At 37.1% G+C, this 18,877-nt stretch overlaps 1 long non-coding RNA gene across 1 annotated transcript; it reads left to right on the top strand.

The window, feature by feature from the left end:
* Positions 1-8,189: 8,189 nt before the first annotated feature.
* LOC107141296 lies at positions 8,190-18,376 on the top strand. Its single transcript, XR_001503414.2, has 3 exons — positions 8,190-8,373; positions 10,783-10,890; positions 18,300-18,376. It is a non-coding gene; the product is annotated as an uncharacterized LOC107141296 (long non-coding RNA).
* The last annotated feature ends 501 nt before the right edge of the window (positions 18,377-18,877 follow it).

The following is an 18,877-nucleotide window of genomic DNA, read 5'->3' as shown; positions in this document are numbered from 1 at the left end:
GAAAGACAATTCCCTACTATAAACATTAACATTTCAAGAAATCAGATTCTGGAATACTAGAGATGCTTTAAGGATTATCACTTTCAAAACTCTTAAATTCACTCATTCATTCACTCAACAGGTGTTTATTAAATACCAACTTCCTGCCAAGCACTGCATTAAGCACAACAAATACAATTAGCAGAGCCTGGGATGTAAAAGAACTCTCATATTTAGGCTGTAACAATACATTTTCTTACTTCATGCACAGTTACATTCAAATGCAAGTTTTAAATTTAAAAGATTTGTGGCATCAAATTTAAAAGATATTCTTGTTACTATTTCTCAATCATACTTTGTAAAAGAACTTGAGCAAGTATAGGTAGGTAGTTAAGCAGTAAATGATAACAAAGATGCTTTTCCCTAGGGCTGAGGGTATAGCTCAGTTGGTAGAGTGCTTGCCTTGCATGCAACAAGGCCTGGGGTTCAATTCCAGCATCACACACACACACACACACACACACACACACACACAAAGCCCCACCCCCTCCCCCTCCCCCTGCATAACCCTAAAGGTTTTGACTACAAGACAGAAAACAGAAAATGTCCAATTTTCTGGGCACACTGGAGAGACAGTTGGCAGTCTGAAGTATTTATAAGGTGTTAAAGGCAAAACTGATTAGACTGGTGGTTCTGCTGCTTCTTCCTAACACATCCTAAATCAACACCTGGTTCATCTCTTGAGGAATGTGCAGGTTAACATCTAACTTGTCTTCAACTTGTGAAGAAATGGAGTTGCTATGACAACAAGCAACTATTCTTACTGGGAATCAGAGTTCCCCTCAGATATGCAGGTTCTTGATCCATCCCCCTCAGCTTTTGGGGATGAATTTTACTGCTCCAGTACCACTCCCACTTAAGACACCCTTTGTGAATTGGTTTTCATTTTGTTTTAGATATCGTAGATAATCAAACAGCAATGGCTATTTATTTAAAGATAGAGCAAATACAACTAATTTTCTTATTTATGATTAAAAAGTTGTGGGTGTGGTGATAAAAATCATCTTCATAAAGCAATATAGACATCTCTCCTTAGCACTATGCTAGGCACAAATTCTAGAGTACAATCTACAAAATAAGCAAGGCCACAGGGACAAAAAAAAAACTAGAAAAATATTCTAGCTGGGTATAGTAGCTCATATCTGTAATCCCAGCAGCTTGGGAGGCTGAGGCAGGAAGACTGCAAGATCAAAGCCAGCTGCAACCCTAAGCAACTCTCAGAAGACCCTATCTCTAAATAAAATATAAAAAAGGGCTGGGATGTGGTTCAGTGGTTAATTGATTCTGGGTTCAATCCCTGGTACCTAAATAAGTGTGTGTATATGTACGAGAGAGAGAGAGAGAGAGAGAGAGAGAGAGTGTGTGTGTGTGTGTGTGTGTGTGTGTGTGTGTTCAGGAGAGAAGAACATGATAATCAGGAATCCAGACTCATGTTAACACTAAAATCTTACATAACAGAGCACTCTTGCTACAAAACTTACCCACAACATTATAGTATTAATGGCTGCATTTTATTGCACTTAATATGTTGTATTATTTTGATACAAACAGAAATACAGTAAGAAAAAAATACGTAGAATGCTGTATGAGAAGGAACATTGTTCTTTTCAGAACTCCATTATAAAGGCAGCTGGACAGATTCTGACTGAACACAAGTGGGATGCCAGCCCATCTCCTTCCATCCCCATCCCACCCTCCCATTCAAGCACTGGTTACAAAAGTGCCTGTGTGGCCATAGAAGTGAGTCATGGATGTTCCATTTACAGATGGGTGGAGTTGAGGGAAATCACTGTAACATGCCCAGTTAGTTGGAAAAGTCCATCCTGTTTTTCCTCTTTTACATAATAATCACTTTTCATAAACCTGAGATAAAGAAAGTTTGGTAAGTAGGCATTCACCAAGTATTTCAGCACTCTTATACTCAAAGGAAAAACTTACATTTATAGCCAAGTACATGATCTCATAGCCCAGGTCTAACAATTCACACCAGGCAAAGGATTTGTACAATCAGTATAAAACATTTGTTCCTTTTGCACACACCAAGAAAAACAGTGGCTGGAGAAGTAAATCACATTACCAGTTCTCAAATCAGATTCACCCACCAGGAATTCATGCTGGCAGCCAAAGCATTTCATGAGGGCAAGGACAATCTTTTGTAACTTCCTTTGCCAAGGAAACACAAAGTCAACGTGGCTTCCTTAAACTGATCTTAGAAGCAAACCATGAGAAAGACAACCTAAAGCAACAACAACAAAAACCAAAGCTCTCCTGGAGCTATATAGTTTGTGCATTAAACCACCATATGCCTCAGTCCTTCTCTCAATACCACCTACCTAATCAAACAACAATGTGTATGTAACATGACAAATTCACACTTCACAATTTACAATTATAATACGTTTCATATTAAAAAATGTCTCATCTAGGTCTTTCAACTTATCCAAGTTCTCTCCAAATCAAAAAGTCTGCATCATTCTTCTCTAAATATATTTCAAATAAAGCTGGAGGAGACCTGCATTCAACTCTTAACTGCTCTGAGCCTCAGGTGAAGACTACACTAGGGTTCAAAGGATTGCAGTAACCCTGCCCAACTGGTAAAAATTTTGCACATATGCATTCCTATAATTATTAACATCACCAATTAACTTGTCCACCTAAGGTATTTAATGATCTTAGGTCTTTAAGTACATTAAAATTCCTAATAAAATTATTACTTTAATAACACAAACTATTGATTATTTTAATGAGGGAAGAAAATTTTTTAAAAGTATATGTGCTGCTGAAGGGAGCATAAGAGGAAAAAGTCTAGTAAAGAGATTTTATTCAAATCAGGTTTCTCCAGCAAACATTATTCTTACCCTACTCCCTCACAGTATAAAATATTCTAAAAATTATTTAAAATAATTTGTCACAAAAGCAACAAAAATTCATTACAACAAAATCCAAAATTAGCAACAAAAAAATAAAACAAAGAAGAATGAAATTTTCACCTACCTCTTAATAACCACTGATGTACAGTGTGTGTATATATATATATATATATATATATGCATAATCACATACTTTTTAAAATTTTTTTCTAAAGCATTCTTTTTCTTACCTTTATTTAATTTATTTATTTTTATGTGGTCCTGAGGATCAAACCCAGTGTCTCACAAGTGCTAGGCAAGTGCTCTACCACTAAGCCACAACCCTAGCCCAACATACTTCTTTTTTAAAATGTTAATCATATACATTTACATCTTACTTTCACTTCTAGTGAGAACACCTTTGTGTGATGATCATTTTGCTTAACCAATGCCCCCTTTGGTTAAACAAGACTATAGTCTTGATAATAAAAACTTGCAACTAATCCTGAAAAAAGTAAATACACCATATTCCTAAAAATATTTCTGAATGCCCAGTCACTTCTATCCAGGTCTGATTTACTGGCTGAAGCATGTCTTTAATGCTCCTCTGAGCATTAAAGGGTCTATTTCATTTACTGATTACATCACCATTAAACAAACCAACAAAAACATGTACCTCAGCTCAGTCCTTTATCTGCAGGAAGAAAACAACCTCTGAAAATGGTTCAATTTTAGGAAAACCTCAACAGGAGTATTACAAAACTTCATAACCTAAAAGGAGTTGGTAATACTTAAAATCATTTTGTACCACATTTTATTCTTTTTAAAGGATGTTTAAACTACCTCCTCAGCACAACTGTATTACATAAGACTGGTGATATCACTTTACAAATGGCAGAACTTGAGGACCAGGGAAATGCAGTTTTGTTGAAACTCATATCAACATGGTGCATGAAGTAGAACTCAATGGCCTCCTTAATCTGTTTGCCTCGGGCTTTTAACAGAACCTACAACTCCCTTCTGCACCTCTGCTAGAAATCATTAGTATAAGCCCCCATGGTGTATGCTGGTATTCAGGACAAGGAGATATAATGTAAAAAAGTGTTCGAGGAGATCCAAAGCACAGGCAATACCTCTCCAGAAAGACTTTCAGAAAGTACTTAAAAAAAAAAAAAGAAAAATCAAAGCTACTATTCATGTGCCACACATCTTAAGGGCATTAAAAATTTGACCATAGGGCTCGGGCTGGGGCTCAGCGGTAGCGTACTTGCCTAGCATGTGTGAGGCACTGGGTTCGATTCTGAACACCACATATTAATAAATAAAATAAAGGTCTATCAACAACTAAAACAATATTTTTTTAAAAAATTTAGTGTACTGAAAAAAATCATGGTTTTCTCCAGAATATTCTTCATCCTGCCTCAGAAAAATCTTATTAGAAATGTTTGCATCTTGGGACCTGGCAGTGGGCAGAAAGTACAGTCCTGCCCTCAGCCATGCAAGTACAAGATCAGCAAGTAAATGTAAAAATTTTTCTCTATCAATTGTTTGACTTTTATGCATGTTATAGTTTCCAAGGTATTGTCTGTTGTTTATTCATCTATTGTCCCATGGATTGTAAATTCCAGTAGGTGCAACCATGGGTGTCCTACCTGGATTTGTACAGGTGGAGTACCAAGGCATAACACAAGACATCAGCTGCTATTTGATAACAATGATAAGCAGATTATATTTATACTAACCCTATAACAGATTACTTTAAATTGTTCTAACAGAACAATGGGGATTAGCAATAACTAGGCCATTTGGCTGGAGGTCCTCAAGACTAGGGAAAGAGGAGTGGAGTTTACTCTGGAATTTACACAGCTAACTACCAAGCAGCTGCAATGCTTTTATTCACTCCCCACATCCCAGGAGATATTCATGCCTACTCACTTCATTTAACTGGTCCACAATAAAACATTTGACAGCCAGATATTTTTCACCTCCCTGTTACATGCACATTTTAGGTGGAAGCTGGTCCATTAACTCACCAGAGACATCGAAAAAAATTAAACAAAGCACCTTAAGCTAATCCTTCAAACTTGAACCAGATGTGTAAGTCACTGGACATATTTTTGCTTTTATAAAATCCCATGTAAACCTGGTCTTAAATCCAAGGTAATCAAGAGCCCACTTCCATTTCTGACTTGAGCCACTATACAAGTCATTTTTTTGTCCTAATTTATCATTATGAAACAAAGCATTATTCAAGTCCAAACTTGTATATCAACTAATTAAAAGTGAAAAGCATTCTGAATAGCAGCAGAGAAAACTCCCTTAAATTTCAAAGACAGAATTTAAACTTCAAAAATACCATATTCATATCATATTCCTGTCTACCTCTCTTAAATGGGTAAATTCAATCTCCTTTGATTTCTTTTTAAATTTTTCTAACAACCTGTTTCCTGGAAGCTATCTAAAGGGCTCATCCTGAACAAAACAAACAAGAAGGAACAGTGACTCTATTGATCCTCTTTCTAGGTGAAATGCCAGGAAGCATGAAGAGCTGAAAATGACATGTGATACAAGCTACATATTAGACAACAAATTTCCACTCTAATATAGTATGTGAAAACTGGAGGAACAAGAGAACAATAAGAAATACAGAGAAGGAACTAGGAAGTACACCAAAGTAAACAAACGTCAAGGGCAAATCAATTCTGAGGGAAAGTTTAAGATAATGAGTGAAAGTCCATTACAGACATTAGACAGAAAAGGTTTCCACAAACTCTCCAACAAAAATTAAAAAACATAAAAAGTTAGATCTTACTTTTGTTTAGAATTTCCCCAAAAATATGCTATAAAACTGCCCTACAAAATTATAAGAGGACCTTTCATTCTCTAGATCTAAATGTTACACCTGTGTTTAAATGTATAAAGTATACAAATTCACACTAGGAATGCTTAACTTTTCATCTATAGGTTGTGCCTTAACTTCTGTCTACTCAAATATGAGGTACACTCTCAAGGGCAATTAATTCCCTGTATGAGGCACCCACTTCCCTGAAAAGCACACACCAGCTCCTGTTTAGTAAAATCAATATAAAAGTAAACTCAGGATCATTATTTTTTAGGTAAGGAGAGGGAAATTCTCTGGGAAGCTTTTCCCAGAGGGCAACCCAACATCTTAAAGAGTTAGGCCAGGTGAAGGAAAGATTTGTTCAGATGTCCATTATTAATCTTATTAATCTGGTGAGCACTGGTAGACTCTCCCCAACTTCCTGCATCTTTGCTGATATCTGCTACTTCACCTTCTTTTCCATTGATTATCCCTAATCAAGGATAGTACTAAAAGGAGGCCTTCATCAAGTGAGGTATTCAACAGAGATCCCCAAATTCTCCAAAAACACTTACTCAAAATCTTACAGAAAATCCTAATGAGGTCAAGGAAAAAAAAAAAAAAACCCGCAGTCTGTGGCACAATTTTTTTATCCTTCATTTTACACCAATGAAAAGTCAGAACACTGTACTGAAAATGTTCCCACAAAGTGGGAATCAATTTCCCTAATATGGCAAGCCCTAAATATAACCACAATTGTTTTTGTTTAAAATATGCCCAATTAAACTTAGAGATGGAGGAAGTGGTGGTAGGCAACTGAGCAGCCAACAGAGAAAATAATGACAACACAACTCCACTATCTCCATCGGCATTTACAATGCCTTTAAATGCCCTCAGCAAGACACCTGTAACACACATGCCCCTTTTCCTACAGGCTTTGTACCCTTGATCCAGTCTGGGTTACTGAGAAGGAGAGGAAGAAATTACACACCCTGGTTCTGAAGTAATTCTACCATTCTGAGAAGGTACATAGCATCACTAGTGCTCAGAGTAGTACAAGGCAGAAAATTCCCTGCTCAAATTATAAGGATTCAGTTAGCCTAAAGGAAATATGAGACTTTAACTATAGTAGACAAAACAAAAGGGGCAGTTCTTACAATTTACCTTTCAAACACCACACACACCTCACAAAAAATACTAGTTATTTAATTCTCACATAACTACAGTGAGGGACTGTGGGGTTTTAAGTGGAATTCAAGAAAAGTTTTACACAAAGCATAAAACTTAATCCAAAATTCATTTCAAAGTTTCACCTGAAACTTTTAAAAGGTTTATTGTACTGGGTCTAGATCTATTAAACAATAGTCTTGCTTTTGCAAAACATTTTGCAAGACATTTTGGCCAAAAGCACCTGTCAGAGTGTCATAATTGGGAGTGGATGCTCACTAAAAAAAAAAGAAAAAGAAAAAAATTGCTTGAAATCTTTTATAAATAAATAAACTTCTCAACATAAGGGTTCTGAAAGGCAATATGGGACATTTTAAAAAATAACTTAGCCCTTGAAAGCAGAATAGTATGGGAAATTTACTCCTGATTAAACTGCTTAGATCAAAACGCAGGTTCTGCCACTTACTGCTGTGGTTCTTGAGAAAGCTGCTTAAGCTCTCTATGACTTTAGGTTTCTTGCCTGTAAAATGGGAATAAATAGCATCCTTCTCACGGCGTCCTTAGAGAAGGAGAGAACTCAACACAAATCATTTAAAAGAGTAAACGCTCAATAAATGATTATTCAAAGATATGTATCCAGAATATTGAATCTATTAAGTATATGCATCAGCTTTGTTAAACTGAAATCTCATACATTTCATAAAAGCATTTCACTCCCCCTTTTCACACATCATGCGGCATCAACGTTCCAAATGATGTGGAAATTACATACTTTCATTCATCCGTTGGAGAGCTTGTCATATATGGCAAGAAAGAAGAAAGATGCCTTTTTAGTGGCTGTTGCTCCTTCACAACTTCAAAATACTGTCACGCACACAATAGGCTGGTGCTGCCCTCAAAATGACAGCTCACAGCTTTGCAGGGCCCGCAGAGGCTCCAGGCGGCTGTGCCCGGAAGGGGTTCACCTCAACCACCGCCAATCTCTCAGAGCAGAGCCTTGTGCACGCCCGGGACCCCGAGAACACGCGTAACTCTTTCCAACCAGGAAGGACCCTGAGTGGTGGAGAGGGAGGGAGGGAGGAAGGTAGGGAGGAAGAGACCCTCAGGTCAGAGGGTCCCGGGCAGCACTCCGCGCGGGCGCGTGCACGGTGACAAACCCCGGGCCGGGAGCCGGCGACGGCGGCGACGTCCGGGCAGCTAGCGTCCCGGCTCCCGCCCCTCTGACCAGCGTAAAGCCGATGCGGGTACCGCGCGGGACTCGCCCTCGGCGCCCCTTACCTAAAGGCGGGTCCTTCCTTGGGAGCCCNCAGCGGCCCCTTGCGTGGGGCGGGGCGTGGCAGCGCGGAAAGGGGACCGGGCTGGGGCCGGTGACGGCGGGGGCGCGGTTCCACCAGGGCGCGAGGCTCCACGAGGGCACGAGGCTCCTTGGAGAAGGCGGCTGGCCGACCTTTGTTCTTTCGAGACAAAGCCCTGAACTTGGGTCCTCGCGCTGCGCAGGTACGAGGACTCCTTTATAGAAGACGACTGCTGGGGAGAGGGCTTAGTGCTTGAGTTTGCTGTTTCCAAGGCCACCCAAGGTGTTGATTGGCAGGTTTCTTCCACATCCAGAGATTTCTCCGTTAAAATTTAAGCAGTTTGCCCTAAGCAGCTTAGCGAGACCCTGTCTCAAAATAAAAATGAAAAAAAAAAAAAGGGCTGGGGATGTGGCTCAGTGGTAAACCACCCTGTATTCAATCCTCAATAACCAAAAAGAAAAAAAAAAATATTTTAAGCAGTTTATGTCATTAGTTCTGCTTGACATCTTGGGTCACACCACATACCATGATTATATAAAAAGTTGCATGTGAAATGTTAAGCCCTTTTTTAAAAATGCGTGGAGCATATTATATAGATTTAGAACCAAGGTAGTTTATAGAGGAATTGCTTTCCTAATTTATATTTAACAATAAAGGCATATAATTATATTAATATTAATAACTGCACATTGTATCTGGGTTGGGGAAAGACTGAATTGTATTTGAGTTCATTTTCCTGTCCAGTCCCACCGCAGCTCCCCTGAGAATTTAATGTTTTGTGATGAAGGACGTTTCCAGATTTAAAGCAACTTCTTTATGTTTTATAAGCTTTGGACTCAAAAAGTTTTTCAGATGATGGATAATAGAGCAAAAGTGAGTAAAATCTCAAGCCTACCTCCTGGGCTCTCCAACTTATTCCTTTGAACAAGTCCTTTGAGGACTCTTGAAGACTCAAAAAGGCAAATGTATTTCCATAAATATAAGTAATCAAAAATATCAGGAGACTGGAAGTATAACTGAACCGTAGAGCACTGACCTGGCATTCTCAAGGCTCTGAGTTAGATCCCCAGCAAGGGAAAAAAAAAAATGTTCAGGATCTAAGTTTAATTTTAATTTGCATTCCCCACCCCTCTTTAATTGTGTAGGTTTCTGGCCTTGGTTGGAAAATAGCTATGAATAAATAGGTATGAATAATAAAATGCTGCAGTTTCACAAAGCTAAGGGAAAGATGGTAGAGACTAACACTTAAATTGTTTTTTTCTCTGAGATTTTTTACTGTTAAGGTGGTGGCTTTAGGTATTCATAGTGGGGAGCAGTCATCCTTTTGCACTACTAAATGTAAGCAGAGCCCGGATTTTAACTTTGTTCTGTTTACTAAGGGTCTTCACCTCATAAAGGTGCACTATTTATCAGAATCCTATAAGGTAGGTATTGGCTCCATCTCTGTGACTTAACACACTGGGGTGGCCACAAATCTCCTTTTCTTACCCCATCCTTGGTCAGAAAATGCCCTTTATTATTGTAACTAAAACCTAAATACTCCCTATGAGCCTAGAAGCTTTTGTAATTACATAAAGAACTTGACAGGTCTTCCTTGTTCCCTGTGGTCAAGAACTGTCAGTTCTAGCCCAGTCCAAGTATGCAATACAACCATCCAAAAGAGGGCCAGGTGCAGTAGCACAGGCCTGTAATCCCAGTGGCTCTGGAGGCTGAGACAGGTAAGAAAGGAGAATTGAGAGTTCAAAGCCAGCCTCAGCAACTCAGTGAAGACCTAAGCAACTCAGCGACACCCTGTCTCTAAATAAAATACAAAAAATGGGCTGAGGATGTGGCTCAGTGGTTAAGCACACCTGGGTTCAAAAAAAAATCATCCAAAATAGTCTACTCCATTAACTTAGTTATGGTCTTGACTAGGCAACAAACCATTAAGGACAAGACTTCAAGTTAAGGAGAAAAAAGGATATGAAATGGTTCTGCTCCCTCCTCTTTCTCCTTTGCTTCCTCTCAACATCACATTCTTCCTCATTCTAGTTCTAGTCATTCCACCTGCTTTGAGTTTTCCAAGTGTACAAAAATCCTAGCCAACAAAGTTCTGGGAGATACAGCCCTAGACATCTTTCCCAGTCTCATCAATTTTCTTTTTGGCTATTCAAGGCCTCTTCAAAAACCCAGTCTTTTGTCTGTCATTCATTGGTCACTGCCTGTCGCTGAAACTGGTCACAGTCCTGGTCTCCAGCACTGATCATATGACTCTGTATGCAACTGTCAAAGAGGAACAGGGAATGTAATAATATTCTGAAAACTTGGAGATGACAGAATAACATTAATATGAAAGTATCCAGGTTTATTCTGAGTCCAGGTGACAGTTGTTAGTGTATGTTCTGTAAGTTGTTTCAGTTTGACTTTCACAGATAGACTGTCATGGACTTTGTCAGTAGCCTCCCTGGTGTGTTATACCACCTTCTTCCTGACAAAGGAGGCAAGAGGAAAAGGAGCTGGAGGAGGAGTTATTCTAGAAAAAGTTTCCTTAATTTTAAGAGATATTTTTTTCTTCCTTTGGATATTGTATGTCTAAATTCATTGCTGCAACTGTCTTGATACAAATATATAGATGAAACCAGAACTGAAAATTGCAGAACTGAGAATTATAATCAAGCTGGGTCCTTAATGACATTATTGATCCACCGTCCATCTATCCTAAGCTGATTCTCCCAATTAGGTGAGTTAATTTTTATTATCTGAGTCTAAAAAAGAATCTTTGAGAGGTTCGTTGGTTCTGTTTTTCTCTGTTGCTTATTATGTTAAATAAACCTATATCTATTTATCTATCAGTATGCCAGAGGAAAAAACTCATCACCAATGATCCTGTTTAGTTTTTCTTTCTTTCTTTCTTTTTTTTTTTTTTTGACAGTGCTGGGGATTGAACCCAGAACCTTGCACATGATAATCAAGTGCCATAACATTGAGCTACATTACCCAGCCCCATTTTTTTTATATTTTAAGTTATTTTGCAAATCATTTACAGAAGCAAGAATAAAAGAATACTGAAAAGATATTTAATAAGTTTTAATTTAAACATAGCAAACCCATTTTTTTATCCCATATTTTCCTACATTTGAAGAAATAGGTACCATAAATGGTAGTTTCAGTTTGAATAAAACTAGTTATCCATTAACATATATGAGCCAGGAACATAATTATCATATTCATTTCAAATACATCTCTGACAGTTTTAGTTCATAATTACTCTTGTTTCTTGTACCTGAAAAACACAAAACTCAAAGCTTTTGAAAACTTCAATGATTCATCATTTTGTTGAAGACAGGATAGCCATATTCTTTGCTTCTTAACTGCGAAACATTTTCATTTTTAGGTTTATAAACAAAAATTAGAATTAGCAATTCATGGAATTTTTTTTCATCTCTACCTCAGATGTTTCCTTCCATTCACCTATGTATGTGCATATTCCTTTATTATTTGTTGCCTTGAAAACTTTATAAAGTATGTTGATACATGAGATCACAAAAGATAGCAGAACATATGTCACATTTTTTTTCTTTTTATTGGTTCTTTTAAATTATATATAACATTGGGACTCATTATAAAAGCATGGAATATAATTTGCTCTAATTCAGTCCCCAGTATTTCCTCTTACCTTCGCCTTATCCTTCCCCTTCTCTCTACTCTACTGATCTATTATGCACTTTTAGTTGGTTTTTTTTTGTTTTGTTTTTTAAGTTAGTGTCTTGTGGATATACATGATGGTGAGATTCACTGTGGTCTATTCATACTTGTACATAGGAAAGTTAGGGAAGATTCATTCTACTCTTCTTCCTTTATCCCATCCCTTCTCCCAACCCCTCAGTTCCCTTCATCTATTCTACTGATCTTTCTTCTATTTTGATAAAATGTCCCCTCCCCCACTTTTCCCAGATCATATGGTGATACCATTCCTAAATTTCTGAGAAATCTCCATACTGCTTTTCAAAGTGGTTGCACTAATTTGCAGTCACACAAACAGTGTATGAATTTACCTTTTTCTCCACATCCTCACCAACACTTGGTATTATTTGTATTCTTGATAATTGCCATTCTGGCTGGAGTAAGATGAAATCTCAATGTAGTTTTGATTTGCATTTTTCTAATTGCTAGAGATATTGAATATTTTTTTCATGTACTTGTTGATGATTTGCATTTATTTCGAGAAATGAATTTTTAGCTTTTTTTGCCCATTTATTGATTGGGTTATTTGGTATTTTGGTATTAAATTTTTTGAGTTCTTCATATATATTCTGGATATTAATGCCCTATTTGAAAAGCAGGTGGCAAAGATCTTCTCCCATTCTGTGGGTTCTGTCTTCACACTCTTGTTTCCTTTGCTGTGCAGAAGCTTTTAAATTTGATGTCATCCCATTTATTGATTTTTTTTTTTTTAATTTCTTGTGCTTTAGGATTCTTGTTTAAGGAAGTCGATTCCTATGCCAACATGTTGGAGTATTGGGCCTACATTTTCTTCTAGCAGTGCAGAGTTTTGGGTCTAATTCCTAGGTCTTTGATCCACTTTGAGTAGACTTTTGTGCTAGATGAGAGACAGGAGTCAAGTTTCATTCCTCTACATGTAGATTTCCAGTTGAAGAGGCTATCTTTTCTCCAACATATGGTTTTGGTTTCTTTGTCTAGTATAAGATAATTGTATTTATATAAGTTTGTGTGTGTCTTTTATTCTATTGCATTTGTCTTTCATGTCTGTTTTAGTGATAGTGCCATGCTGTTTTTATTAATATAGCTCTGTACTATAATTTCAGATCTGGTCTTCTGCTTCTAGCATCACACTTTCTGCTCAGGATTGCTTTAATTATTCTAGGTCTCTAATCTTTCCAAATGAATTTTAGAACTGCTCTGTCTACTTCTGTGAAGAATGTCATTAGTATTTTGATGGGAATTGTATTGAATCTGTATAACACTTTTGGTAGTATGGCCATTTCTGTGATGGGGGCGTAAACTGGGGATTGAACTCAGGGACATTCAACCACTGAGCCACATCCCCAGCCCTATTTTGTATTTTCTTTAAAGACAGGGTCTCACTGAGCTGCTTAGCAGACTTGCTTTTGCTGAGGCTGGCTTTGAACTTGAGATTCTTCTGCCTCATCCTCATGAGCCACTGGGCTTACAGGCATGCGTCACTACACCTGACAACATGGACATTTTGATACTAATTTTGCCTCTCCAAGAACATGGATGGTCTTTCCATCTTCTAAGGTCTTCTTCAATTACTTTCTTCAGTGTTCTGTGGTTTTCATTGTAGGGGTCCTTCATCACATCCTTTGTTAAATTAATATTTTATTAATATTTTGAGTTTATTGCAAATGGGAACTTCTCCCAATTTCGTTTTTAGCATATTAATTATTGGAGTATATGAAAGCGATTGATTTAGGTACATCACACATCTTTTTAAAATGGCTTGGGTTCTAGTTGCAAAATATTGAATAAGGAAGTCATTTCCATTAAATGTCTAACTGGATGAGAATTCCATACTTTTTTTTTTAATACTTAAATACATGTTGTTGAGTCATATTTCTTAGCTTGAGAAAATCATCCAGAATGTCCTTTGTGAATTCACAGTCTAAGAATTCACTTGTATGATACATTTCACCATCATCCTTAAAATCTAGAGTTTTTTTTTTTTTTTGCATTCATTTTCTAATTTTTCTAATATTTTGAAATGTTTCTCTTTATCAATTTTCCTTTCTTTGCTATATGGGATGACAAATGAAAAACTCTGAATTTCATTAGTGGTTAATAAAAGATTAAAACAACAATAAACAATGCAAAGATACTATCTCCAGATTTTTTTTTTTAATACTCCCTTAAATGATGATGCAGTCCCAGCGGCTCAGGAGACCAAGGCAGGAGGATTACAAGTTCAAAGCCAGCTTCAGCAAAAGCTGGGCGCTAAGCAACTCAGTGAGACTCTCTCTAAATAAAATACAAAATAGGGTTGGGGATGTGGCTCAATGGTTGAGTGCCCCTGAGTTCAATCCCCCGTCCCCCCTCCCCCCCACAAAAAAGAGAGAATGCAATATTTTAGACATTGTAGTGAACTAAGAAAATTATTATCTTACAGTGAATGATTTATTTCACTATTGAATCTACCTGCTAGGTGATTACAAATTCTATACCTTTTGCCTTTTCTAGCACAGTTAGGAGTATTGTTGAGTAATGTGGAAATAATTCTTACAATAATGATATATCAAAATGTTTTATTTGTATGAAACTAGAGGAAATCAAAATCACTAAGAGACTATAAGAAAAGGTCCAGTGGACCCTTTATGGCAATTGCAAGATAGAATGAGTTTTAGTTTTTTTAAAAAACAAAATTTATTTTTTTTGAAAAGTGAGTGTAAAAAAGAATAGAAGTTATGAAATAGTTATCCTTGTAACCAGAACATCTCAGAAAAAATAAAATTCAAAATCTAAAATTGAACTGAATGAACCCTAATGGGTTAATCCGTGGTAAATTTGTCCCTCTGGCATTTGCAACAGAGTTTAATCTACCTGATAATTTACAGTGGTAATCAGTGACCCCCACAGTACTGAAATCAAAGGACATTTTCCTATCATCTTTGCAATCAAATTGATCATATCTTCCTTTTTGAAACCTGCATTCTTTGGTACTGCATGCAGACTTCCTTCTGATTTTAACCAAACTTAAAGACTACTCTCTCATCCTCCAGAAGGTACTTCTCTTTAAAATAGGAAATTCTTAAAGGCTTTCCTTCTCTCTCTTCTACTCTTCTCATCTATATCCTCCCTCTCCCTAAATAAACTCACCCATCCTGTGACTTTAAATGTCATCTATTTGTTGATGACACGTAATCTTTTACCTCTGGATCTGACATCTCTTCCCGATATTTATAATCACCTCCCTACTTGGTATATCTGCTTGGATATCTTACAAACATCCCACACTGAACTCTTGATCTTTACTTGTTCCAAATTCTGCTTCTCTTGACATCTTCCCTATGACATCTGCCTCTATATATTTGTTTAAAACAGAAACACAGGAAGCTCTCTTAACCCTTCTCTTCTAAATTTCAAATATTTCTTTCTGTGTACATTGCCACCGCCTTAGTTCAAGCTACCATTATGTCCGGGACTTTGGCAAGAGCCATAATTGGTACTTCCTTGCCCCATTGCCACTGCCATAGGGATCTTTCAAAAATGTAAATTGTTTCATGTCACTTCCTTGATTAAAACATTTCAGTGGTTTCTAGTAAACCTCCTAGTAATTCTCCTAGTAAAACCCAAAATTTTTAGTGTTGCCTGCAAAGTCCTATATGATTAGGTCACTGTCTACCTCCCAAATATATCTCACATCACCCTCCACCCCACACACTGGCTATCTTCCAGTCACAGTGATGTGCTTTTACTTCTACCCACACCCCCTTCCCACAACTATGTCTGGTTAACTCCTATTTATTTTTCACTGCTCAATTTAATGTCACTGATTACACATCGACTGGCTAACTCCCTTTATCTCCATTTTTAGTTACTCCTCTGATTCTGTTTTCTAGTCCCTTAAAACACTGGATTTTAGGGCTATGGTGTAGCTCAGTGATAGAATGCTTACATAGCATGTACAAAGTCGTGGGTTTAATCCCCAGCACTGAAAGAAAAAGGAAGGAAGACACTTCCAACTCCCAACCCCAACTTTTATTTCATAGCTTCTTTTCAGGATTAGTCGTTTATGATTCAGGAAATATTTGCCTATTTCCTAATAATACCTCTGTAATGTTTAACTTTGGTCTAAGCTTTCAATAAGAGCCTATCCAGTCAATGTATGTGTTTTAGATTCTGTGGACAGTATGTCACCTCTACAGGTAAGATATTAGGGAGATGTACAGAAATTCTCTCCCATACTCTCAACAATAATCATGGACAGTGCATAAAATTTAGAAAATGAAGAAAAAGTACAAAGATGAATATAAAAATGTATCTATCCCACGGTGTAGATAGATAAAAATAGCTACAATTAATTTGTTTGTGACCTTCCTTCTTTCCTTTCTTCTTCTTATTCATTTGTCCTTCCCTAGGACAGTAGTTCACCAAACATCATAGTTGGTTTGCATATCATTCATTTCACATAAATTTATCTAGTTCGTGTAAATGGTCACTAGTTATTCAGTATTCTAATTAGCTGGTAGCCCTCAAGTATATGTTGCATAAGAAGTACTCTGGAGCCAGGCATAGTGTTACATGCCTATAGTTGTTATGACTAGGGAGGATGGCAAGTTCAAGGCCAACCTCTGCAACTTAGTGAGACTGTGTCTCAAAATAAAAAATAAAATGGGCTTAGATGTAACACAGTGGTAGACCATCACTGAGTGCAATCCCCAGTACCAAAAAAAAAAAAAAAAAATTACTTCGGAATTCCACTTATGAATTGTGATTTGCTCACAAGAATCTCCCTTGTACACAATAATTTTTTTCCTTCAAAACTCATTACAGTGTCAGTAAAGAAATAAAAGAAACAATAACCCATTAACCTATAATGACAAAACAAAGGATGGGGAGTATGAGAGTAGAGATTTCAACAAGTGTTTGGACAAGAAGTATATGGAAGATGACAGTGAATGAAGGAATAGTAATTAGTTTAGCAGAGAAGAGGAGATTGAAACCTAAATCTCAAGATGAAGGCCAGTTCTCCTGGGAGATTAAAGCTTCAACATTTGGGAGGTACCAGCTGCCCCTGAAAGTTAGTTCAGATACAGGCTCAGATTAGGAGGGATGGTTGCAAGTCTCTTTGAAATAGTTAGCCCCTAGGTTTCTGTACTCAGACTGCACAGCTAGACAGCTTTCCCTCAGTGGACCAAAAGAGGGGCATTAAGTGAATGTTCTCCTCTCAGAGAAGGGGTACAGCAGAGCCCAAATATCACAGGTAGATGTGCCAGCAGTGAAAAACTTCACTGCAGGCACATCTACTTGTGAATTTTAAAAAATCATACTCCACATAGAAAAGGTTATTTTGGCTCATGGTTTTAGAGGTTCCAGTCCAAGATCAAGTGGACCCATTGCTTTAGACCTCTGGTGGGGTGCCAGATGCAAAATGGACATGTGTGGCAGAGCAGAACCACTTATCTCATGACTAGAGAACAAAAGAGAGCAAGAGGAAGGGACCGGGGTCCCACTGTTTCCTTCAAGGGTATGCCCCTAATGACCTGAAGATCTGTTACTAGGCCCTACTTTTAAAAGTTCCACCACCACCCCAATAGCAACAGCAAGCTATTAATCATTTCAAGTATCTCATTATAGTGATGGAAAGTTGACTAACACAAATGTGTAGTATCTCAAAATATGAAGGGGAATCTGTGAATATTTACACTTGTAAATATTCAATAAAAGGTAAAAATAAGGTTGTGGAAAGATAGAAAATAAAAGAGGAAAGATGAGAATGTCAGAGAATCCTAGTGTTTATTAATAGGAATTTTAGGAAGAGCAATCAGAAAAAAATAAGGAGAGCAAATTATCAGGGAAATTATAGAAGGAAATTTCCCAGACTCAAAGATAGGAGTGCTTTTATTTTGGAGTTGTAGATGGACAGAATGCCTTTTTTTTATTTATTTATTTTTATGTGGTGCTGAAGATCGAACCCAGTGCCTCACACATGCTAGGCAAGTGCTCTGCCACTAAGCCACAACCCCAGCCTAGGAGTGCCCATTATTGACAGGCTCATCTTAAAATTTTAAACAAAACCATTTCAAGTCACATCATGTTTCAGAACATCTTGGACAAAGAAAAAAATTATAAAATCTACAGAAACAGAAAGCTGATCAGAAAAAAACCCTCAAAATTGCATCAGTATTGTTACCCTTGATAGAAAATAATAAAGCATAACCTTAAAAATTAGGGAAGGCTGGGATATAATTCAATGAAAGAACATTTGCTTAGCATATCCTGGTTCTATCCCCAGGACCAAAAAGACAGAAAGAAAGAGAACTAAAAAAAATCTGAGGGAAAACTATTTTTAGCTTAGAATCCTTAACCAAACTGTGAATCAAGTCACATAAATTATACATTTTCAGATATACAAGATCTCAAATGTTATACCTCCTGTGCATTCTTTCTTAGGAAACTGGAAGGACTACTTCAGCAAAATAAGGAAATAAAAAAAGAACATGGAAGATGTGGAAAAGAAGATACAACAAGAAAAGTAGCAAGGAAAATCCTAAGGTGGCACGAGGGGATATCCCAGAACTTCAAGGAAACAACAGTACCGGAAATGAGGAGGAAGAAAGAGGGCTTCAGAGGCAGCTCAGAAAAAATTAAAAAATAAATAAATAATGTTGAAGTGTTTTCAACATTAAAAAAAAAAAATGGGATTGGGGGCTGGGGTTGTAGCTCAGTGGCAGAGCATTTGCCTAGCATTTATAAGGCACTGGGTTCAATCCTCAGCACCACATAAAAGTAAATAAAATAAAGGTATTGTGTCCATCTACAACTAAAAAAATATATATATGAAATTGGGCTGGGGTTGTGGCTCAGCGGTAGAGCATTTGCCTAGCATATGCAAGGCCTTGGGTTCGATCCCCAGCACCACATAAAAATAAATAAAGTTATGGCATCCAACTACAACTAAATAAATATTTAAATATATATATATATATATATATATATATATATATATATATATATATATATATATATAT

Source organism: Marmota marmota, unplaced genomic scaffold (assembly GCF_001458135.2).
Source record: "Marmota marmota marmota unplaced genomic scaffold, marMar, whole genome shotgun sequence".
NCBI classification, from domain to species: Eukaryota; Metazoa; Chordata; class Mammalia; order Rodentia; family Sciuridae; genus Marmota; species Marmota marmota.
This window is presented reverse-complemented; position numbering and strand designations above follow the sequence as displayed.